We start from the raw sequence: 21575 nt of genomic DNA on the forward strand, positions 1-21575 counted from the left end.
CTGCCACCAGAGCCCACAGCTCCCTATCTGCAGCATCAGCGAGAAAAGCCTGGCGCGCAGGCTCAGTGCTCACAGCCGCAGTCTGGAGGCGGGGGCTGGCGCCGCAGCGCCTCAGTGGCCGGCGAAGTGGCAGTAACGCAATGTCCCCCTTACATTTGGAAGAATAGGGATTTATCTGAATGCCTGCTTTCTCCTGATCCAGATTCGAATGGGAAGGGGGACGCCATCTCCACTGCGAGGCTTTGCGCCGTGCATTCCGATGCGTGCCAGTGCGGCGCACTGCGCTCACCGCACTAGTCGCCTTACTAGAATTTTGCAAACTTCAGGCAGTCGCGTGGGCAGAGAGACATTATGCACTACCTCATCCCTTGTCAGACCATAAACTTGAATAACCCCCCTCTGCCTCTTCAAGCATTTTCCCGCCGCTATTGGCGGGGGAGGTGCGGGGGGAGGGTGACTGAGTGGGCGACTCTTCCCTAGAGCAGCATATACTTCTTCTACGATGACTGGGGGACAGGGGTGCAGAGCGTCCTTCACAGTGGAGTGGTTTTCTCCGCGAGAGGGAGGTAACCTCATCCTGCCCTCCCCACTTATCCCCACCGACTCCGCCGCGGAGCCAAGCCAGCGTGGGAAATGGGTCCGACGTGTGCTGCATGGGGAGCAGCGCTGCCTGGCTGCTGCTGGGCCGGGAAACCTAGCTTTGCTCCCTCCCCCATCGGTCGCCAGCTCCGACCTTTCTGCCAGAGCAGCCAAGAAGTGGCAGCTCCTTTGCCCCGCAGAGCAGTTCCTGTGAAAGAGAATGGAATGGGCGGGAAGAGGGTGGAGGGAGGTAAGGGAGGAACCGAGGGACCCTCCCAGCGCCCTTGTGGCGGCCACAGCTCCCGGTCTTCTTCCGCCCCCTGTCTGGGCGCTGAAACCGTCACACCAGCCTCCAGCCGGTGCACTGGGTGAATGAAGGCGAGCAGCAGTTTCCCCCCACCCCCGCCCCATTTCCGCAGTCTTAGTGCCAGTGTCACAAGTGCTCAGCAATTTCATTAAATGGAACCCGGGGACTTAATCCTCCCAGTAGCAGACCTCACCAGGGGAATGTGATATCCGGATTCTCTCCCACCCACAGACCCCACCCGGCCCCTCAGACCCGAGGCTGCTTTTATCTACTCAACCTGAGAGGCAAGGTTCAGGAGGAAATGGGATCAAAAAGTGTAACCGGCTGCAAGAAATTAAACAGCTTGCATTGCCTCTGCTGCTGCCGCCGCCGCCACGGCTTCTCTGGCAGACAAAACCGAATACCAGTAGTGTTCTAAAGCCTGCATTGATCAGTAACCGGACGTCATCACTTGGAGGAAGCAAAATGTTTGAGGAAATATTGAAACGCTTGCAAGTCCCGTTTCTTTTCTTTGTTGATGAATAAAAAGAAATTTCCCTTGATAAACCTAAATATGAAATAAACCATATATAAAAATGAAATTGATTAAATAAATATATTCCATACTAACGTATGTCTAATAAAACCTGGATTACTTTGTCAAATATCTTCCGCCAAACCGAACAATTCAAATACTTTTTCAGTTAAGAATGTCTGTGACAGAGCGGGAAATAAAATAGTTTTCCGTCCCTGATGTGGCTTGAGCCTTAAAAAAGAAGACTGGACAAAAGTAAGGACAAGAAAAGTTTATGGTAAGCCTATGAAGCAAGTGCCAGAGACAGTGTCTCAGGGGGCGGGGCGGGGGGGCCTTTCATTTATAATTGACCTTCTATTAGTCACCAGAACACGAGAAAAAGGTTAAATACAGTAAACATGATAGCCAGTCCTGGAAAGAAATACAAAGCGGGTACGAGGGAAAAGGAGAAAGTGACTCAAGAACTCCACCAAGGGACAAACAGAGGAAATGACACCCGACTTCTCCAAATGCTTTGACCTTTCATTCTTTAAGAAAGGATCTCTTCCAGCCCCTCTTCTATAGGTGCTGACGGCTGTAATGCCTATGTGATCAGCGGTTTCCCTATGTACATTTGGTAAATTGATGCCTCTGCCTTCCTTTTCTAAGTACTTATAAACGCTTTTCCATTAGGCATATACTTTTAAACAGTAAGCAGAACAATTCATAAACATTGTCTCATACCAAGTACAATTCGAGGTCTTGGATCACTGAGAGGCTCTGGCCACATGGTTGCAGACTGAAATCCATGAGTGTAGTACCGAAGCATAGTAGACTGAAATGACTGAATAATTCATTGCGATAACAGTCTTTTGATGGACATTAAAACTCAGCAATTTAAATAAGGAAACCACAGATTTCCTTTTAGGCAGGTAGTAACTGCTTCCTTCAGCGGTTGTTTAATTGGTCTCTAGCCAAGAAATAACATTTTCTGTGCTGTTTAAATCATGTATGCAGCGCTATATATTACAGCAGTAGAAGCAGAACACAAGTTAGATAATTTCATGAAAATGCCTCTTACAGTCTTTTGGATAACTGTAAAATATTGAACCAAAACCTGGTGTGATAACTATGTTTGCAAAGGAAAAAAAACTTGCAGATAAAATTTGTTTATATAAATATTAGCCCATAAACTATGTGATTTTTAGATCTCTTTAGAATGTTTTATGTTTTAAAATAACTCAAAGAACTTGATAGAAGTGATTTCTACTTTAATATTGGCAAAGATTTAAGGTTGGTTGTTTTCTCATTTATACAGTTATAATTGCCAAAACATTCAATATACACAGGTTCCCAATTTATGCATCACATTAAAAAGGTTCAATTTATTACTAGAAGAGAAACATTGTGCTCTATTTACAACATAATTTATGGGATATTTCAGATTTATTAATTTTCATACATTATCAACAACATTAAATTTGAAAAGAAAAAAGAATTTTGCCAAAGGTAGATGAGCATTTGGAGAAAGACATTTGGTGGGTTAGAAGCGGTACATCCTATTTAGAGTCACTTAAAGCTATTGCATGTCAACAACAACAGTAAATTTGGATGTGCCCATGCATTCTGCAAAGTGGACTGGACACATTTACCATCTCTTCACTATAGAGCCAGGATATGTCAAAGGTTACTATGAACAATGATCACTGATCTAAGCAAGGTGTATATTAAGAATTTGAGATGGGAGAGGATCTCATTATAATGGCCTGAGTCAGGGTTGCACTAAAAAAAAAAAAATTAAGAAAGAACCTATTCCCATAGTGTTATAAACTGTAACGTAACCATATAAGATGCAAATGTGAGCATTTAGTTTGACTAACGGAGAAAACACTAGCTGTTTGGTTCTATAAGTAAATGACAGCAATGATTAGCAGTGGTCTCTATGGTCCACAATGTGCATCTACCTTCCTCACTGAAATTAGGTCCTTTTGTTTCAGAGGGTTTCCCTATCTCTCCCCAGATGTTAGAGATAGCCTGTACATGGCCCTCTACTTGCAGAAGAAAATTAGCACCTACCCTGCCTTTTCTATTCTATAAAGCTTTCCTTCTCACATACCAAAGAGAAAGTATTGTCCCTAACTGTCCTTTCAAATACCAGAGACAGAGGGCCAAAATGTGGTGAAGTTAAAAGATATCTCAGAAAAGTGGGTAGTACTCCTATGTCCAGTTTACTTTTCTCTTTAAAATCATGATTTTCAAAATCCTATAAACCTGTGTGCCTTCCACTACCCACAAATATTATCACTAGACAGAGTGATCCTTGTTCCCTGGATCCCAATTGACTCTTAAGCTTACTGCAATGCTGATGGAGGTTTGAGGAGCTCTCACTTGCAGCAGTTTCTTCCAAGATTCTCAGGCATTGTTGGAGAGGGATGTGCTTTCACAGTTAAGTATTTAACTTGCAATAGTATGCTGGCAATAGTAACCACTCAAGCTACAGGAGATTAAGAACTGAAATTCCTTCCAATCCAGGTTTCTCCTTGTCACAATTAAGGTTTAAATGGTGCCTAAAATGTCACTTACTTTTTAGGTGATTTTGTGTGTGTGTGTGTGTGTGTGTGTGTTTGTGTGTGAGTGTGTGTGTGTGTATTCTGTTAATGGGAAAGTTGAAGCAAAAATATATTTCTATTGAGTATGTTACACTGTACTATTGTGGATTTGCACTTGCTTTTGTTCACAATTAAATGACATAAGCCATCATGGTATATATAGTATGGCTTCCAAGAATTTTCCCAGCATTCACTTTAGCACCTTATATAGTACAGAAGCATAGGATATGTAGTATCACAGGCTGAATTAGCATGTGTCCTGAAAAAAGGAGTAGAGTGAAATCAATGTCTTAAAAGGCAGACCCAGAATCTAGTGTATAAAAAGGATTTCCACAAAGCCAAACAACATTCTGGGAGGAGAAGTTTGTGTGTGTGTGTGTGTGTGTGTGTGTGTGTGTGTGTGTGTGTGTGTGTGTGTGTGGTATGTGTGTATGTGTGTTCCTTCCCTCCTGGATGATAAAAGGGCTCAGGATATATTGGAGGCATAAAGATCTACTTTAAGTTGATCACACTGGGAATCCATAGCTCCAGAGTTTTCTGTACCCTTTTTGTTTCTCACAGTAAAATTTCCCCCAAATAATTCAATGATCATAAATCCCTTCCCATTAAGTAGGGAAGTGAGTCTTATGTTGATGTCAAGAAGTCAGCAGCAGGCAGTAAGCACCTGGATAAGATAAAATGGTGCTGTCATGAAACCATCATGCCTTCCATTCATTCTCCTAAAGGTTCATTGATTTTTCCCCAAAGTCTTTTTTCTTCTAGAAATCCTCTTTGGCCCTCATACAGACCCTATTAAGATGGTATGTAAGCCCTACCCTAATCAGTGTCGAGAACCATATTTCTCTGTCAACCCCTGTGCTTATGATGGAAATTAAATCTGTTTTGCATTTTCCTACTAATTTGCCTTTTGTGATTTTTTTTTGTCACATTCTCAAGAACCAAACTTAGAGGCGAAAAGAAAGGTATTTCCTTCCTGACAATCGTAAGCAGAACAATAACTCTCTTTCCAGTAACTGTTTAAGAAGGTAGCCGATAAACTATGAGCCTGTGGATGCTTTAAACTCAAATATAAAACCCGCACAGAAAACAGACAGGATATAATGTGTTCAGATGGTCATGTCTCCACCACTGTCCATTCTCTGATCCCTCCCCTTTTAACCGGGGAAGAGTGATTTTAACAATAGAAAACAGTACAAGTGACATTGTGCCAACGGACCTCCCAAGACCCCTCTCCCTGGAATCCCGAGAAGTCACATTACTAAGCCTAATTACCTTCTGAGCACCATACTGAAGTGGCCTCACTCCATGTGTGCATTTGGGATGGCAATCTCTTCTGGGCTCCACCTTCCTTTCATCTCATCCAAGTCACCTAAAATAGGAGACAGGCCTTTTTGGACCCTCTAGACTAGTCCTTCTGTCAGCTGAATGCCATCTGTCCATTGAGAATGCAAGAGCCAAAGCATTGCCTGCCTGGACCAGATCCAAGTCCCCGACTCTTAACAGGGTTGAGACATAGATTGGTTATACAGGCAATGCATTTTGGAAGCATTTATTCCTCCGCGATAAGCCATTGAAACTTGAGTATTGTGTTTGTTTATTTCATGGCTCAATTTAATAATAAAATGTGTTAGTGTGTTGTGGTTCTTTTTTGTGCTAGACACCAGTCTTAAAACATTCCATATGGCTAACATTTAATCCTCAAAGATTATCAGAGAGTAGTTTTTAAACTATTAGATTATGGACATTATTTTCTACATTGGATAGAAGAGGATGCTGAAATTTAAGAACTTAAGAATGAAGAGGTGTTAGAGCTACTAAGTAACTTGGTCCAGGAAATTTCATTTGGTACTTTTAGATCTGAAAATCCTTGCACTGATGTATTGTAAGTGGTTCACAGAGTGATGGACGACTAATATAATTAGTGTATAAAAGCTTTACCGGTAAGTAGACCCTCAGAACACTTTTCTTGTTTACATAATCTTATTCAATTAATCTTGTGGGTTTTTTTTCTAGTAAAATTCTGTTGTAAATACAACTAATTTTAAAATTAATTTAAAATCTGGCTATGCTTAGAGTCCTCTGGACTGTAGCTTAGGTCACAGCTTTTTAAAAATAGATCTGCTTCCCAGATTAAAGGAACTGTCTCATTTGTTCCTTTACTTTTAAAGGCAACATATTTAGCCTTAAAAGTTTTGAAGGAAATCTTCAATATGAGGAGTGTTGTTTCCAGAGATGACACATGGCCAATAGTTTTGAAAAAGGCCCACTCATGGGTACTTCACTACAATGTATTTTACATTTGTGATGGTCCACAAAAGTAGGGTTGAAATGAATGTTTTCTTTTTTCTCATAATGGGGATCTCTTTAAAGTCTTAGCTCTAATTTGACTCTCAGAGGACCATTTTTTAACATGATGACAGCCATTATGAATCAAATAATAGTGACTTAAATAATTTGGGGGTAAAAGGGTTAGCTTCAAATAGAGTCTTTTTATACAGCCCAGCGTGGCCTGAAGCTCATGATTCTCCTTCCTTAGTTTCTGTATTGAGGAAGTTATAGGAGGGCACCATCACATTTGACATAGAAAACATAGTTGAATGGTCACGTATGCCTTGAGAATGTAAGCTAAAGATATGCATAAAATTATGTAATAAAATAATCTTATTGATTAGCATTTGTGTGTGTGATTTAAGATTTATTTATTTATGTATATTTGGACTCCATTTGCATGTATACCTGCATGCCACAGCCCATTCTAGATGGCTGGAAGCCACCATGTGGTTACTGGGAATTGAACTCAGGAGCTCTGAAACAGCAGCCAACACTTGTTAGCAGCTGAGCTATTTTTCCAGCCTCCACCTGACACCCCTCACAGGTTTTCTTTTTAATAGATGGATGATCTGGGTTTCTCCATGGATGTTCATTTAGCAAGGTGAAATCCAATGAAGAAAAGGTCTAAGAATGAGGAGGGACACTAATGTAAATTCTAGTCTGAAATCTAACGGGCTTGAGAGTCAAAGGAAATTGATGCTTCCATCATATACAAAGCCAGAATAAAACAATATGGAACCTCACACTCTCAGGCAAGGTGGATCTGGAGGAGCAATGGGAAGGGGCCAAATAAGATAACAATAAATAAAAGTAAAGAGTATCATATGAAATTCTGAAAACATTAATAAAAATACCTTGAAAAAGAAAAAAAGATTAAGAAAATGTTTTAGGTCATGACATATCCTTCTGTATTTTACATGCTTCATTGTTGATATTTTTGTACTCTCTGTTTTATAAAATAAACAAACAAAAATCACAAGCTTAAAATCCTTTATTCTATACAAAACTATAACTGATCCTTTTGAGGGCCAATGACATTGAAGAAGGCAATTTTCTATGTTTAGTCTATTTATTTATTTATTCAAATGCTGCTGTATTTCTAGTATAACATCAAGAATAATCTTAGAATACTGTTTGATCAAATATATAGTAACCCTATGTAATACTTAATTCAACACATGGATTCAACCACACAACATATAAATATATATGTGTTGTAAGCTTGAAATAACCCAGAGTGTTTATCTAATATGTAGACCCTGAAAAAGTACCTGATGGTTTTGGGTAAACCCTGCCTTATGACATGCTACAGCACTTGCATCAAATACCCTACAAGCATGAGCTAAATGTTCATTTCAATGGTTGGCCATGGAGATTATAGGTGAAAATATGAAATCTCCCCACAAATATGAGGTTAGTAGAGCATAATTACTAAAGGAGTTGCCTACCTCTGCATTGGACTTTGAGGGACTGCAAAATAAATCATTGCTACTTGAATATACCTGGACTTTGGGGAGCATTTGCTACTTGCATATACCAGAGCTTCAGATAGCAACTTGTGTAAGTGAGAAGATTTAGCTTGTCCTGAAGGATATGGCATCCTGATCTGTAAAAGGTATGTTTTCGGCAATGTTCTTTATAGAGCGCACACTTTATGAGTTTATATTTGGCAGTTTCAAACAGGGAAATGAATTCTCTGAAAGTAAAGCAGTGTCCCCCAAAGCACCAAGCTCAATTCATGAACATGAACACTGGTTGTACACTTTCAGTTTTATGATTACTTAGCCAAGAACACTTATCCCTTATATTAATTTATAGTCATCCTAGTTCAACAACTGTCCAAGAGAGGTATGGAGAGATGCAGCTCACTGGGGACTGATTATTTTCTTAGTAGCTTATGTTTTACAGCAATTGTGGCAATATTTAGGTTTGTCCCTTGGAAATGCCAGAGAGGCCCATCATTAGCAAATTTTATGCATAAACTCCAACTTGAATCTAAGTTATTTATTTATTTCATACCTAGATATCAACAGGCAAAGTATGTAAATGGGGAAGCAGACATTGTGAGAAATTCATCCATTCATCTTCTTTTCTGTTTTAAAAGTACTTTTATTGGTGCTTTGAGAATGTCTCACAATGTATTTGGCTCTTGCTTTGTTCTTCACCCCAGTTTTTCCAGATCCTCTTTACCCAAACTACTTTGTGTCCTGCTGTCTCAATCTATCTATCCTACTATACAAGTATTGGATATAATCATATAAAAATCACAAATTTAATTCATTTGGTATGACTTATGAAGAATCCTCATCATGTAGGGCATGGCTAAGTGTGGACTAAAATTATTAAAGACGTTTTGAAAAGTGGTCAATTAGAGCCTGCTATCTAATAAGTATAACCATCTTCACATCTGTCATTTTAAAAGACTGTAAAATTATTCCTATGATACTATGATTTCTGTGAGCATCATTGGATTTCCTCATCAGTGCACTTGAGATATTTTTGTAATGATTTCTTTCATCCCTTGAAATGGTCAAATGGCATTCAGAATCTCTTTATGTGAATTAAATGTCTGACAGAGCTGGAGAATATTACATTCATTCAAATAATAAGTTCAAAGATCTTATTTTATTTTTGAGTCTTTTGTAGTTAGTAAAAGTGACTGTGAGGAAAATTATAAAGAAAAGTGGTCTAAAGGAGTTTCAGGATGTATCAAAATCACTGGAATTCATTCATAGTTGCCCAACAGACTACACTTAGGCCGGATACTGCTGATTGATTTAATTGTGTGTATAAATGAGTATATTATTTAAGTATAAACAGTGTGTGTGTGTGTGTGTTGTGGAAATTTAAGGTGAAAGCCCAAGATGGGGAGTAAGGAAGAAATTCACTATGATATATGTAGTGTGGGTGTGTGGGCATGTGCGTGTGTGTGTGTGTGTGTGTGAGAGAGAGAGAGAGAGAGAGAGAGAGAGAGAGAGAGAGAGAGAGAGAGAGAGAGTCACATAAATATTGGTACCCTCAGAGTCCATCAAAAGGTGATGGATCTTCTGAAGCTAGAATCAAAAGCAGTTGTGAGCTACCTGAGATGTATGCAAGAAGCTGCACTCTGGTCCTCTGAAAAGCAGGAAGCACTCTTAACCTCCAGCATTTCACTAGCCCTTATTTTCTATTTTAGGAAATGTTCAGCAGATAAAGTGCTTGCCTCACAAGTGTGGAGGCGAGAGTTCAGATCTCTAGACCCCACGTGAAAAGCCAGGCAGCCACGGCAGACGCCTGTAATCCCAGCAGTCAGAAGTCAGAGTCAGTGGATCTCTGAGGCCAAATGGCTAGCTGGGTTAGCTGGAATTGACATTATCGGGGTTCAGAGAGAGAACTTGCCCCAGTTAATAAAGTATGGGTGAATAGTGGAAGATACTTGATATCAAGTTAAGGCCTTTGCACGTATGTGTACACATGAACATGCACAGCACACAAAGATGGACTCACACACATGTAAACAAACATATACCTCTATGACACACACACACACACACACACACACACACACACACACACACACACAATCAAAACCAGTCAGGAGAAAAGGAATTAGTTTACTCTATTCTGAGAATATTTTGTTCTAACCTGAGGGACTAGAACATTAATACTATCAAGTAATATATAGGGAAGCCGATACGTACTTGATTCCGAACCAATGAACTGTGGTGTGTTAAACAGTAAGAGTTTTACAGTGAGAAATGGCTACAGATATCTTTTTATTAGAATATTGACTGGAAGGGTACAAAGCTTGACAAGATTACTATAAGATCATTTTTATACCTCACAACTCCCTGGATGAGACAGAATGAAGGACACTATTAGACATACCTTGATGCACAAGTGAAAGGAAAAATAAAAGTGTTGTCTAATCACAAGCTGTATTTTTCCTTAAGATTCAGTTTGGAACAGAAGAGCTACCTTCTAGAATGTTATTGTGAGGATTTAATGAGATCATGAATATAAAGTTCCCAATATAGCAATCAATGTATGACTTACGCTTTATAAACATTAGTTTTCTTTCTTCGTTCATTTCAAGCTTTGGGTGATCGCTTGCATATCTATGAGTAGAAAAGGAAAATGAATAATTTAGAATTGCCATGCAGTATAATGAGGATGTAGATGAAGGAGAAATATGATCTAATCAAAATAGTTAGTCATAATCTCTTGATTTTGAGAAATAATAGCATAGTCAAAACCATATTTATACCAAGTTCTTAACTATTCATATTCTATGTGTTTTCTTTTATCTCTTGAGTAGCCACAAGATTTTGGTCAATCTGGTTGTTATCATCATTTATTTAATGAGAAAATTACTGGCTTTGACTTGATCGCATCATATAAGCAGTTTGCGCTGTCATCTATATCGAGACAGATAACAGTGCTTGGCTGATGGCTTATTTGCGGGCTCATAATTCCTGTCTCCTGGTATTCATGGCACTATAAAATTGTTGCCTCTGATCTTGCCTGGACCTCGGTTATTTAAAACAAGCAGTATAGCATAAGGATAGGCGTTATTACCCAGAGTAGGTTTAAAAGGCACTGTGTCTTTCAGACTCTTTCATCTTTACTTCTGCTCTATTTTGGGTAGCCCGAAGAAAAAGCTCAAATGACACAGACAGATGATATGTGGGCAATGCCTGGCAAAGACTGTAAGCCTGTAAATCAGATGGAACCAGAGTCTTCATAGGCCTGCACTAACCTTAGCAGTGAGCTTAGGAAGAAAGTCCTTTCAGGTAGATACTTCTAACTCCATAGTTAAGACATTTATAGAGCTTAGTTACCTGTTGAGGCTTTTGTGGTGGAGTTTCTCCCATGGTAAATTACTACTACTAAGGGATTGTAGGTTTTATAGTAGAAAGTAATCGATGAAATATGGCCAGTAGATGGACCTGGCTATGTGAAGAGAGGGGAGAGGAGAGAGCCAGGAGCCCAGAGGCCAGGAGAGTGGGAAACAAAAGTGGTGTCCAAGAGACCAAAAAGAGCTGTTTAGTCAAAATGGATGATTTATAGAGGCATCAGGGAAGCTGAGAGAAGTGAAGTCCACCCCTGTGATGGAGAGTTAAGGATAAGGAATGGGGTACACCAGAAAGCATGATTATGTAACAAGTACTGAGAGATGCTGGGAGAACCTGGTAGCCAATGTCTGCTTTGATATATTAAATAGGCACCTCAGTCATTTCTTTTGCGTTTGAGACCTAACAGTTCAATCTCTCTATAATTCAGATTTCTTTCTTTTATATCAAATAATAGAACTGGGAACATGCTGTGGAAAGAACAAGGAAAAAGTTCATCTAGCATGATTAGAATCCTAACGGTTCATAGATATGCTCAAAATGTTATTAAAGTGGGAAACACAATGGATATTACAAGTAGATTAAAATTTAAAAACCATTAAGTTGTGATTATAAATATTAACTTAGGCTATTAACATATGACAATCCTTCCTCTTGAAACTAAAGCTCAGATCAACACCCTGAGGATGAACTAAACGTCCTTGGATCCCATTTCTTTCCTCCTGTGCACACACCGATTTCATTCCCTTCCTATACTTCTTTTTATTGATTTTTATTGAGTTCTACCTTTTTCTCTGCTCCCCTCCCTGCCTCTCCCCTCCCCTTCAATCCTCCCCCAGGGTCCCCATGCTCCCAATTTACTCAGGAGATCTTGTATTTTTCTACTTCCCATGTGGATTAGATCTATGTAGGTCTCTCTTAGAGTCCTCATTGTTGTCTAAGTTCTCTGCGACTGTGGTTTGTAGGCTGGTTTTCTTCACTTTATGTTTTACTGTCTTCTTAATTTATTTACTGGGACAAGTGGGTGACCTTAGGTTGTTGGATCTCTCAGAACTGCGGAATTCTGTCCTAAAACTCTCTAAATAACATTTTGGTAAGTCAAGGGAGGGAAACACATTTTTTTTTTAAAGAATCAGTTTCTTATAGCCAATCAATTGGTGATGGAGAAGAAAATAAAATATATCTGATGGAACTGCTTTTAGTCTAAGGACTTTTAAAAAATTCTCTTTGGCAACGCTTTCCACCACTATTCAGTGATGTACAAAATTAGGTCCTTGAACCCCCCCCTTTTTTTTGTCATCCAAGTTTTTCATCTTCTCTACAGTATTCACAACAAAATTCTTGGAAAATGATGGTGCAATAATTACAATTTTCTTTCTTCCTTCCTTTCTTTCTTTCTTTCTTTCTTTCTTTCTTTCTTTCTTTCTTTCTTTCTTTCTTTCTCTTTCTCTCTCCCTCTCTTTCTTCCTTTTTTCTCCCTCCCTCCTTCCCTCCCTCCTTCCTTCTCTTCTTCTTCTTCTTCTTCTTCTTCTTCTTCTTCTTCTTCTTCTTCTTCTTCTTCTTCTTCTTCTTCTTCTTCTTCTTCTTCTTCTTCCTCTCTCTCTCTCTCTCTTTCTTTCTTGAGTTTTTTGAGACAGGGTTTCCCAGTAGCTATGGAGTAAGTTCTGGAACTCACTCTGTAGACCAGGCTGGCCTGGAACTCACAGAGATCCACCTGTCTCTGCCTCTCGAGTGCTGGAATTATAGGTATGAGCAAACACCGCCCTGCCAAATGTACAATTTCTATAATAATCATCAGAGCAGTGCTTTTGTGTAGGAGGAGGTCACTTGTTGGCTCCTGGCCACTTAGCCCTGAATAATTACACAGAAACTGTATTAATTAAATCAAGGCTTGGCCCATTAGCTCTAACTTCTTATTGGCTAACTCTTACATATTAATTTTATCACTTCTATTAATCTGTGTATGGCTACATAGCTGTGCCTTACTGGCTAAAGTTCTGGCATCTGTCTCCAGCAGGGCAACATGACTTCTCTCTGCTTTCACCCTTCATTCTCCCAGCATTCAGTTTAGTTTCCCCTGCCTACCTCCATTCTTTTGCCCTATAAGGCCTAGCCAGTTTTCTTAATTAATTAACCAATCGTATTCACAACATACAAAGGAGAATTCCACATCACTTTTGAAATGATATTATTTGAGCATGCTATGTCAGAAACATAGGTAGAGAAATTTACATCTTTTTATCTTATCAGAATTTATTGACTAGCAATACATTTGCAAACCATGTCAATTAACTTGGCTGCAATTTGCCAGAGAATTTCATTTTCACTTGATTGCTGGTCATTACCAAATACAGGATCTTTTATTCCAAACACACATCACACTTTACACAATAACTATATTGTAATATCTATGTCTGTGACTATGAAGGCTACAGAATGGCTACAAATGGGTTACTGTGGCCAGAGAGTTGAAAGAGTTCAAATAGACCTTAGTGGGAAAGAGTCAGAAGGCTTGATACAAATGTAGAGAGTCCCTGCAGGTGGTTTGATAAGATGCTGAGGAGCTCAGCTGGAGAGCTGCAGAAGGGCATGGAACTGCTGCAAACATTGAGGGCTAGCTGAGCTGCAGGGTTGAGTCAAACTGTGGAGGTGCCAGACTGTGGAGGGAAGGTGCAGGACGAGTCCAGACAGATTTAGTGTACAGCAATTCAATCCCTGTGGAAATCAGGCGTTCTACGCCTGTTGGTCCCTTGAAGTATACCCTGAATGATCAGGTGACAGTAGATGAAGCCTTTGCAGGCATAGGTGGCCTCCTGCTTAGGAGTTCAGGTGAGAGTATTAAAGGCATCCCTGATCGGTTGTGTTTGAAATTCTCAGACATAGTTTACTGCTACAGTTTTAACCCATTTGCGTGCGCCTATGTCTACAATCTCCTCTTCTAGCTTTATAGGCATTACCTTTCATTTTTACCAATAAGTCTGCTTCAAAATTTTGTGGCAGGGCACGATAGTGCTGAGGTCATTTCAAGTTTAACTAGAATTTGATCTCCTTAATGGAGAATCCTATGGAAAATTTCCCAACTCTGTTCGAGGAACCAAAGGACCGGATGTCCTAGATAACTTATCTTAGTTTCTGTTAAAACTGCCTGTTTGTTCAGAACCCCTTCTAGCTAACTGTTTATCTTAGCTTCTGTTAAAACTGCTTGCTTCAAACTGCTTGCTTTGGCAATGCCCTTTGCATCTGCTGAGCGAGATGCTAGGACAAGGTTTTAGTTTTTGAAAACCCCAAGTTCTATACAGTTGGGACCACATCTTGGCTCACAATTACAGAATCTGGTCCCAGCTGTCTGTAATAAAGACTTTTCATTGGCTATAAGCTGTGTTGGAGTCGGAGTGATCATCTCTGGTGAGCTACCCATAACAATTTAGCACTGGGCAGGTGGTGGTGTTCATGTGTCCACACAGGTACAGTCATCCCGCCTCTGCATTTGCTGCTGAAATGGAGTTAAATGCTACTTTAAAGATGGAATCCGTCAGGGCAAGACACAGCTGTCCAAACCTTGATACAACATGAAATAACTTAGAACAGCATACATACTATGAGTGTGTTTGTTCACCCACAGGATAGATAGAATTTAACTTGGGATTGGACACCAGAGAAGACCAACTGAAACCAATATTATCTTATAAGGGAAAACTGAAACCAAACCATGGAATGGTTGCTCAGTGATGTCTTCAGAGAGAATTATTCAGAGGCAAAGTGGGGTACATAACTAAGGTAGAATTTGAACTAAAGTCATGTTGGGCCTGGGGTGCTCATCATTAATCCTAGCACTTGGAAGACTACAATAGCATTGTTATAGTCCAGTCAAGGTTACACAGAACGACCCTTTCTTAAAGTTAACAACAAAATGGAGTCACTTGTGCTAACTGTCCTACAACTAAAGCTTTGAAGTTGTAGAAAATCCATTCTTATGCTTGGTTACCTGACACCAAATTCCTTCCACTAGAAATGACTCTGAGTTCATACTCATGGGCATAGAAAATGACAAGAGGGCTCCCTGTAGAATTCCCTTTTTGTTGTTTTTGGGACTATAGTATAATACAGCATTTCTCCCTTGCCTTTTCCCCCCTCCAAACCCTCCCATGTATCCGTCCTAGCTCTCCTTTAAATTCATGGCCCCTTTTTTGATTATAGAATACTTTTAATCAGATGCTTTCTATCATTGGATTCCTCTACTAATTTTCTCTATGGTAGAATTTAGATGTCCCCCAAAAGTATCTTGTTTTCATTTACAAGCCTCAACCATTGCCACTTGTCCGTGTCTCACGTATGATCCTATCATTGTGCAAGGGAAACTTCAAAGCCAGATTGACCAACACTGTAATTTTCTCAGGACTGATGAATGTACCTTGACAAGGGTAGTGTCGAAATAGACTCTTAAAGCTACTTTTGTTAAAAATATGTGGAGCTCATGGAGTACTGAAAAGCAATACGAAAACCTGGTATCTTTATTTTGTATGCCATTTTCACTGGAGTTACATGGTTGCATCTGAAGGTTGTCAGGGTAACCACCCAATGAATATCTAACTTGTTCCCTTCAAGGCTGTCATGGCATTATCCTGCAGTCACCTTAGATTCCAGGAACAGTGAATCTTTACAAGATTGACCACTTTCAATGTAAGACTAATTTCCTATGACAGAAAGGCTCCATACTGGAACAGATCGCCTTGTAGGAACCAGATTGAGCACCTTATCTCATTTATACTTAAATCAGAAACTCATGTCAATACTAGGCAGGTATATGGACACCATTTTTGTTTTCTCAACACATTGATTAAATCTTTAGTTTTTCAGTTATTAAATATGTATCCACATAAACTGCTTGCAAACACACACACCACACACATTCACAGGCATAGACTCACTCCCACTGAAAATGTATGCTAGTAAAAACAGCATTTACTGCCCACCACCCCTCACAGGTAAGTATCCACAGGAGAGTAAGTGAACAGGATTTTATGGGTCAACAGGGTCACTGAAAATGAGGCAAGTGTAATTCATTGTGATGATTTTTTTTGGGAAAAAACAGTATTTTCATATTCAAATACATTGTTTGCTAGCTATCTTAATGTAGAATCTTCTTTGTATGTCAGTTTAGTTGTTTGATGCATCTAATGATGTAAATATAAATCTACTTATAAATATATTTTGTAAAATCTGTAATACTCATGCATAAAGATATACATAGCTGTGCAAATATGTTTAAGCATAAATGGAAACTATCAAAATAAGTCTCATATATTTGGAGGTAATTATAAGTTGATGTGAAAATATTTGAGATGTTCTAAGCAAGACCTGATCTGCAAGCTGCCCTTGGTGTTCCTTAGTATAATCTGAGAAATAGCACTGGAAATGGAAGTGATACTTAGTTACAACAGCAGTATAGGGAGGAAGGAACATGGGAAACACTGGTGTGGAGGATTGAAGGAAGAGATGGAGCTTGGGGCCCAAGAAGGATGGCTGAATTTAGAAATTCACATTTAAAACAACTAGTGGAACACTACATGGATGATAGTAGTTAGTTTTGTTTCTCAGTATTTTCCACAAAATGAGTATTTAAACAATAGATAATTTCATACAGAGTGAAAATATGGAAAAATGTATGCACACTGCAGAAACAGTGATGGGAAAATGTGCATCATTTTCTCCCTACTCCACATTAGACTGATTCTGAGCGATGTAATGCATTTAAAACCATTTTTATATAAACATTTTTTTAAATTAAGAAATAATGGTCTGGGGATTTTTTTCTTTAAAAATAGAATATAGAATAATTTTCATCTAAATTTCTGAGTTATATGGTATATTCATATTTGTAAAAATATATTCGAATAAAGAAAATCTATTATTTTCCCTCCTTTAGTAAATATAATTACTTTCCAGAAAAAGATATGATGACACAGCTTACTAGCGCTCCAGTTCTGCAAGGAAATGATTTTTAGTTGGTGCCATATAATTATTCTACTCTTCCCCTGTGTTTGTGTGTGTGTGTGTGGATGTGGATGTTACTGTGTTCTCCACCTTCTGATAAATAAGTTTCAATTGATAATCTGATATTGCCACACACAGTGAGTACATATGAAGTATCTTCTTTGTTTCTTCCTGCTATGCTGTCATTGCCTTTGTTCTGCATTGACATATGTTATAACTATAAACAGGAACAAATTTCATTGTGAAATTTTCATACATGTACATAATGTTTTTTTATTCATATGCATCTCCATTTCTACTTCTTGTCACCCTCTCATTCCCACTGATCTAATTTCCTTACTAGTCTGATGTAGAATTTCCCTCTGTATGCTGTGAATATGTTTTATTGCCATTGGTTAATGAAGAAGCTGCTTTCAGCCAATGGTTTAATAGAATAGAGCTAGGTGGGAAAACTAAACTGAATGTTGGGAGAAAGAAGGCACAGTCAAAGGGACAACAAGTAGCCGCCAAAGGGAAAAGATGGAGCTGTCAATTGGAACCTTGCCAGTAGGCCACAATCCTCATGGTAAAATATAAAATAATGGAAATGGGTTAATTCTAGATGTAAAACCTAGCTAGCAACACACTTAAGTGACTGGCCAAGCAGTGATTTGAATACTATAGTTTCTGTGTGATTATTTTGAGTCAGGACAGTTGGGAAATAAACTAGCAGCCTTCGACAACACTTGCGTTCATTCTACATTCATTGTGTGTGTGTGTGTGTGTGTGAGAGAGAGAGAGAGAGAGAGAGAAAGAGAGAGAGAGAGAGAGAGAGAGAGAGATCACACTTTTCCTTAGGCTTACTTATGAGAACATTGATGAAGAACATTGCACAAGCATAGAAATGACTATACCATTGAAGGGGCAAGGCTTTATGAACTCCTCATTTCTCAATAATGGAATGTTGATGGGACCAATCATGTACACTTTTCATGCAAGTAATCACAAGTTCTTAAAGTTCAAGTATGCAACAGCTTTATCATGCCCTGGAAGACCACGTTCTATGACACTTCACCCTTTCCTCTGGTTCTTGCATTCTTTCCTTCCTGTTTTCCAAAATGTTCCTCAAGCCTTGAAAGGGATGACATATATGTCTTGTTTGAAGTTCAGAACTCAACAGCTGTTCTCACATTTTGTCAAGTCCTGAGTATCTCCAATTACACTTCCCAGTGCAAAAGAATGCATTTTAGTTAGGGTTTCTATTGCTGTGATTAAATACCATGACCATGGCAAATTTTATAAATGAAGTATTTTATTGGGTTGCTTACAGTTCAGAAGTTCAGTCCATTATCATCACGGCAGGACAGGGTGATGTGCAGGAAGACATGGTACTGGAAAGCTATCTTGATCTGAAGGCTACAGGAAGTGGTCAGAGTGTTACACTGAGCAAAGCTTGAGCAAATGAGACCTCAAAGCCCACCCCCATAGGGACACACTTGTTTAAATGAGAACAAGGTCAAGCCTTCTAATAGTGTCATTCCCTTTGGGGGTCATTTTCTTTCAAACCAACATAGGAGCTTCTTTGACAGAAGTTGGCAGCAACACAAATCTGTGGGCATGAACACAAATATGTAGAAGTCAATTTGACAGACACATTAAGCAAATTTAGAAAAACAAAGCAGTATTTTCCCCATTAGCAGTTATGACCTTCCCAGCCATAGACTTTTGACATTATCATTTTTATATAGAAGACAGAAACATATTTCTTGATTACTGTATGTGACTTTGGTATGAACGTATATAATGCATTCTGATTTATGAACCTCAAGCAAACTAATATACTTGATGGTTAGCTCATGTGTTTCACTTCTTAGCCATTTGATTAAAAGCAGATGTCTCTGATACTGTGGGTATGTAGCTTAGTGTTAATGAAAAGGCAGAATGGTACTTGCCATGGAAAAGGGAACAGCTGTGTGTGTGTGCGAGACATGTGAAAGAGTAGAACAAGAACATGGTGCTCACAGATAAACTTTTCCCATGCATGCTAGAGGAATTACCAACCACACCTCTTTCCACATTACTGGTCCTGATGCTAAACAAACAGAAGCTACAGTCAAGCACTGATTTTTTGTTAACTGTATTTCTGCTCCATTTAAATTCCACTCTATTCTATTTCCATTTCTATTTCCATAGAAATTTTCTATTTCCCTTGTCCTCTTCCCTTGCTATTCTCCTTTGTATAATTTTTTTCTTTTTTTAATTTAGTACAGATTTTAAAATATCTGTTCTTTGTCTAACAACACAAATGAATATAGGAAAAATGTAATCTCTTTCTCATGCCTTTTCTGGAAATGAATACTGATACACTAACAGCTTCCTTTTTGTATAAACATACAGATTTATTTTTTTCGTTAATATAAAACAGCCCATGCCTATCAAATTGCTTTTTAACTTTATTTCTAATTTACTAATGTACTTTCTCCAAGTCATTATTAGAAGGAAAGTTCTTTTGTTTCTTATGCTTAGGTTTTTTATTTCTAACATGCACAGAATCTGATATGTTGGTAAAATTTCACTACAAAAATTAGTAGTTTCCTTTGATAGAATACATTCCAAAAGAGGCTAAATACACTTAAAATTTAAATTTATTTTGAAAATAAAATTTGTATTTACTTATAGGCATTCAGAATGGCAACAAAACAGCTGCAATTTTGTGTTTTTGCAATTACAGAGTGGTGTTCAGTAAACAAAACAACAATTATTTTCATATAAGCTGCATCACAGACAACGGAAGGTGAAAAACAAAATCTAAAACCAAAAAAAGCAACAACAACAACAACAACAAAAAACTACCATCTCCACATATAACTAATTTATGCTGTGCACCAACCAGAACCTGCTTTAAATTTCCATGTCCATTTACAACCTCTAGACTGTACCAGGCAAAGTTAGTGCCTATTGAAAATACCACAAGGACGGGGCTATCTAAAGACACATTTGGTAGTGCGTTAACTTAAAAGATAAAAAGACACCGTACAGTTTAAAAAAATAAGAAAGACTGTGCTAGAATCAACTTATCATTATCATCATCGTCTTTGTCTTCCTCTCCTCTCCTTCTTTTTCATTCTCATCCTCCTCTTCATATTTTTGCTCTTTTCAGACGTGACCACCTCTTTTTTCGCTGCATTGGGCTTTCCTTTACCTCTGTAAGCAGCAACATCTTTTTTGTATTTCTCCTTCAGCTTGGCAGTCTTCTTTTCGTAGGGCTGCTTGTCATCTGCAGCAGTGTTGTTCCACATCTCTCCCAGTTTCTTTGAAACATCACCAATGGATAAGCCAGGGTGTTCGTCTTTGATTTGGGGGTGATACTCAGAACAAAAAGACTGAAAGAGGCCCCTTGTGCACTGAAGTCCTTAAACTTCTTTTTTGGTCTCCTGGTTTTTTTTGGGGGAGGGTGTTATTGTAGGTTTTCATTTCTCTTCCATAATAAGCCTTGTCAGCCTTTGCCATGTTTTCAAATTTCCTCTTTTCTTTAACAGATGTGGTCTTTCACCTTTCCGAGCACTTCTTCAAGAACACTGAGGAGTTGACAGAAGCATCCTGGTGTTTCTTCTTGTGTTCCTCCCTGGCAAGTTTGCACAAAAGAATGTATATGAGGACATTTTGCATAGGAGAATCCGCTCGCTTTTTTAGAAATCCCTTTTCCCATCTTTAGTTGATTTTCCTAAGTGAGGCACAGAGTTGGCCAGTACCTGTCTGGCTGATTGTCCCTGTCTTGTCTCGAACATAATTTAAATTTAATAGATACAATAGGGTAATAATTTAGAAGGGCCAAAAAGTTTATAGACCAACTTTCCCTCCGTAGAAGTATAGGAGTCTTTTCCTATGTGCTCCTCTCAGTAGTGGATATTATTTATGTCTTGTTTCCAATTAAACGTGTGAAAATTATGTTTAATGACTTAATTTTATATGTGTATGAGTTATGTGTATATGTATAAGTACAGGCCCACATGTATTTATATATGCTGTTTGCAGGCCTGGTGTGCACAAAGGTTGTGGGAAGGTAATAAATCCCCTGGAACTGGACTTAAGGAATGTTGTAAAGTGACATGTATGTGCTGGAAACCAAGTTCCGCTCCTCTGCAAGAGCAGTGAGTGTTAACTATTGAGCTGGGACCGCCTGAAAATTATGTTTCGCTTTAGAAACAAACATTTTTCAGTAATGAAATTCTTTATTTTTCTCTTTTATGAGTTCTCTTTTAATATTTATTTCATTGCTCATTTTTGTGTAATTTGCATTTTGTTACTGACTCAGACTTTTAAGAATATTATTTTGGAACAAATGTACATTATGGTATACAAAAATGCTGAAAGAATATTTGTTACAAGAAATGCTTTTTGACCTTACCTTCAAAAACATTCCTATAGATTAACATGGATTTAGTAAAACC

At 38.6% G+C, this 21575-nt stretch overlaps 1 pseudogene; it reads right to left on the minus strand.

Moving 5' to 3' along the window:
* Positions 1–1177: 1177 nt before the first annotated feature.
* LOC142832380 (high mobility group protein B1-like) lies at positions 1178–20833 on the minus strand (annotated as a pseudogene).
* Between the last annotated feature and the right edge of the window lie 742 nt (positions 20834–21575).

The sequence above is a fragment of the Microtus pennsylvanicus genome, chromosome 12 (genome assembly GCF_037038515.1).
Source record: "Microtus pennsylvanicus isolate mMicPen1 chromosome 12, mMicPen1.hap1, whole genome shotgun sequence".
Taxonomy (NCBI): domain Eukaryota; kingdom Metazoa; phylum Chordata; class Mammalia; order Rodentia; family Cricetidae; genus Microtus; species Microtus pennsylvanicus.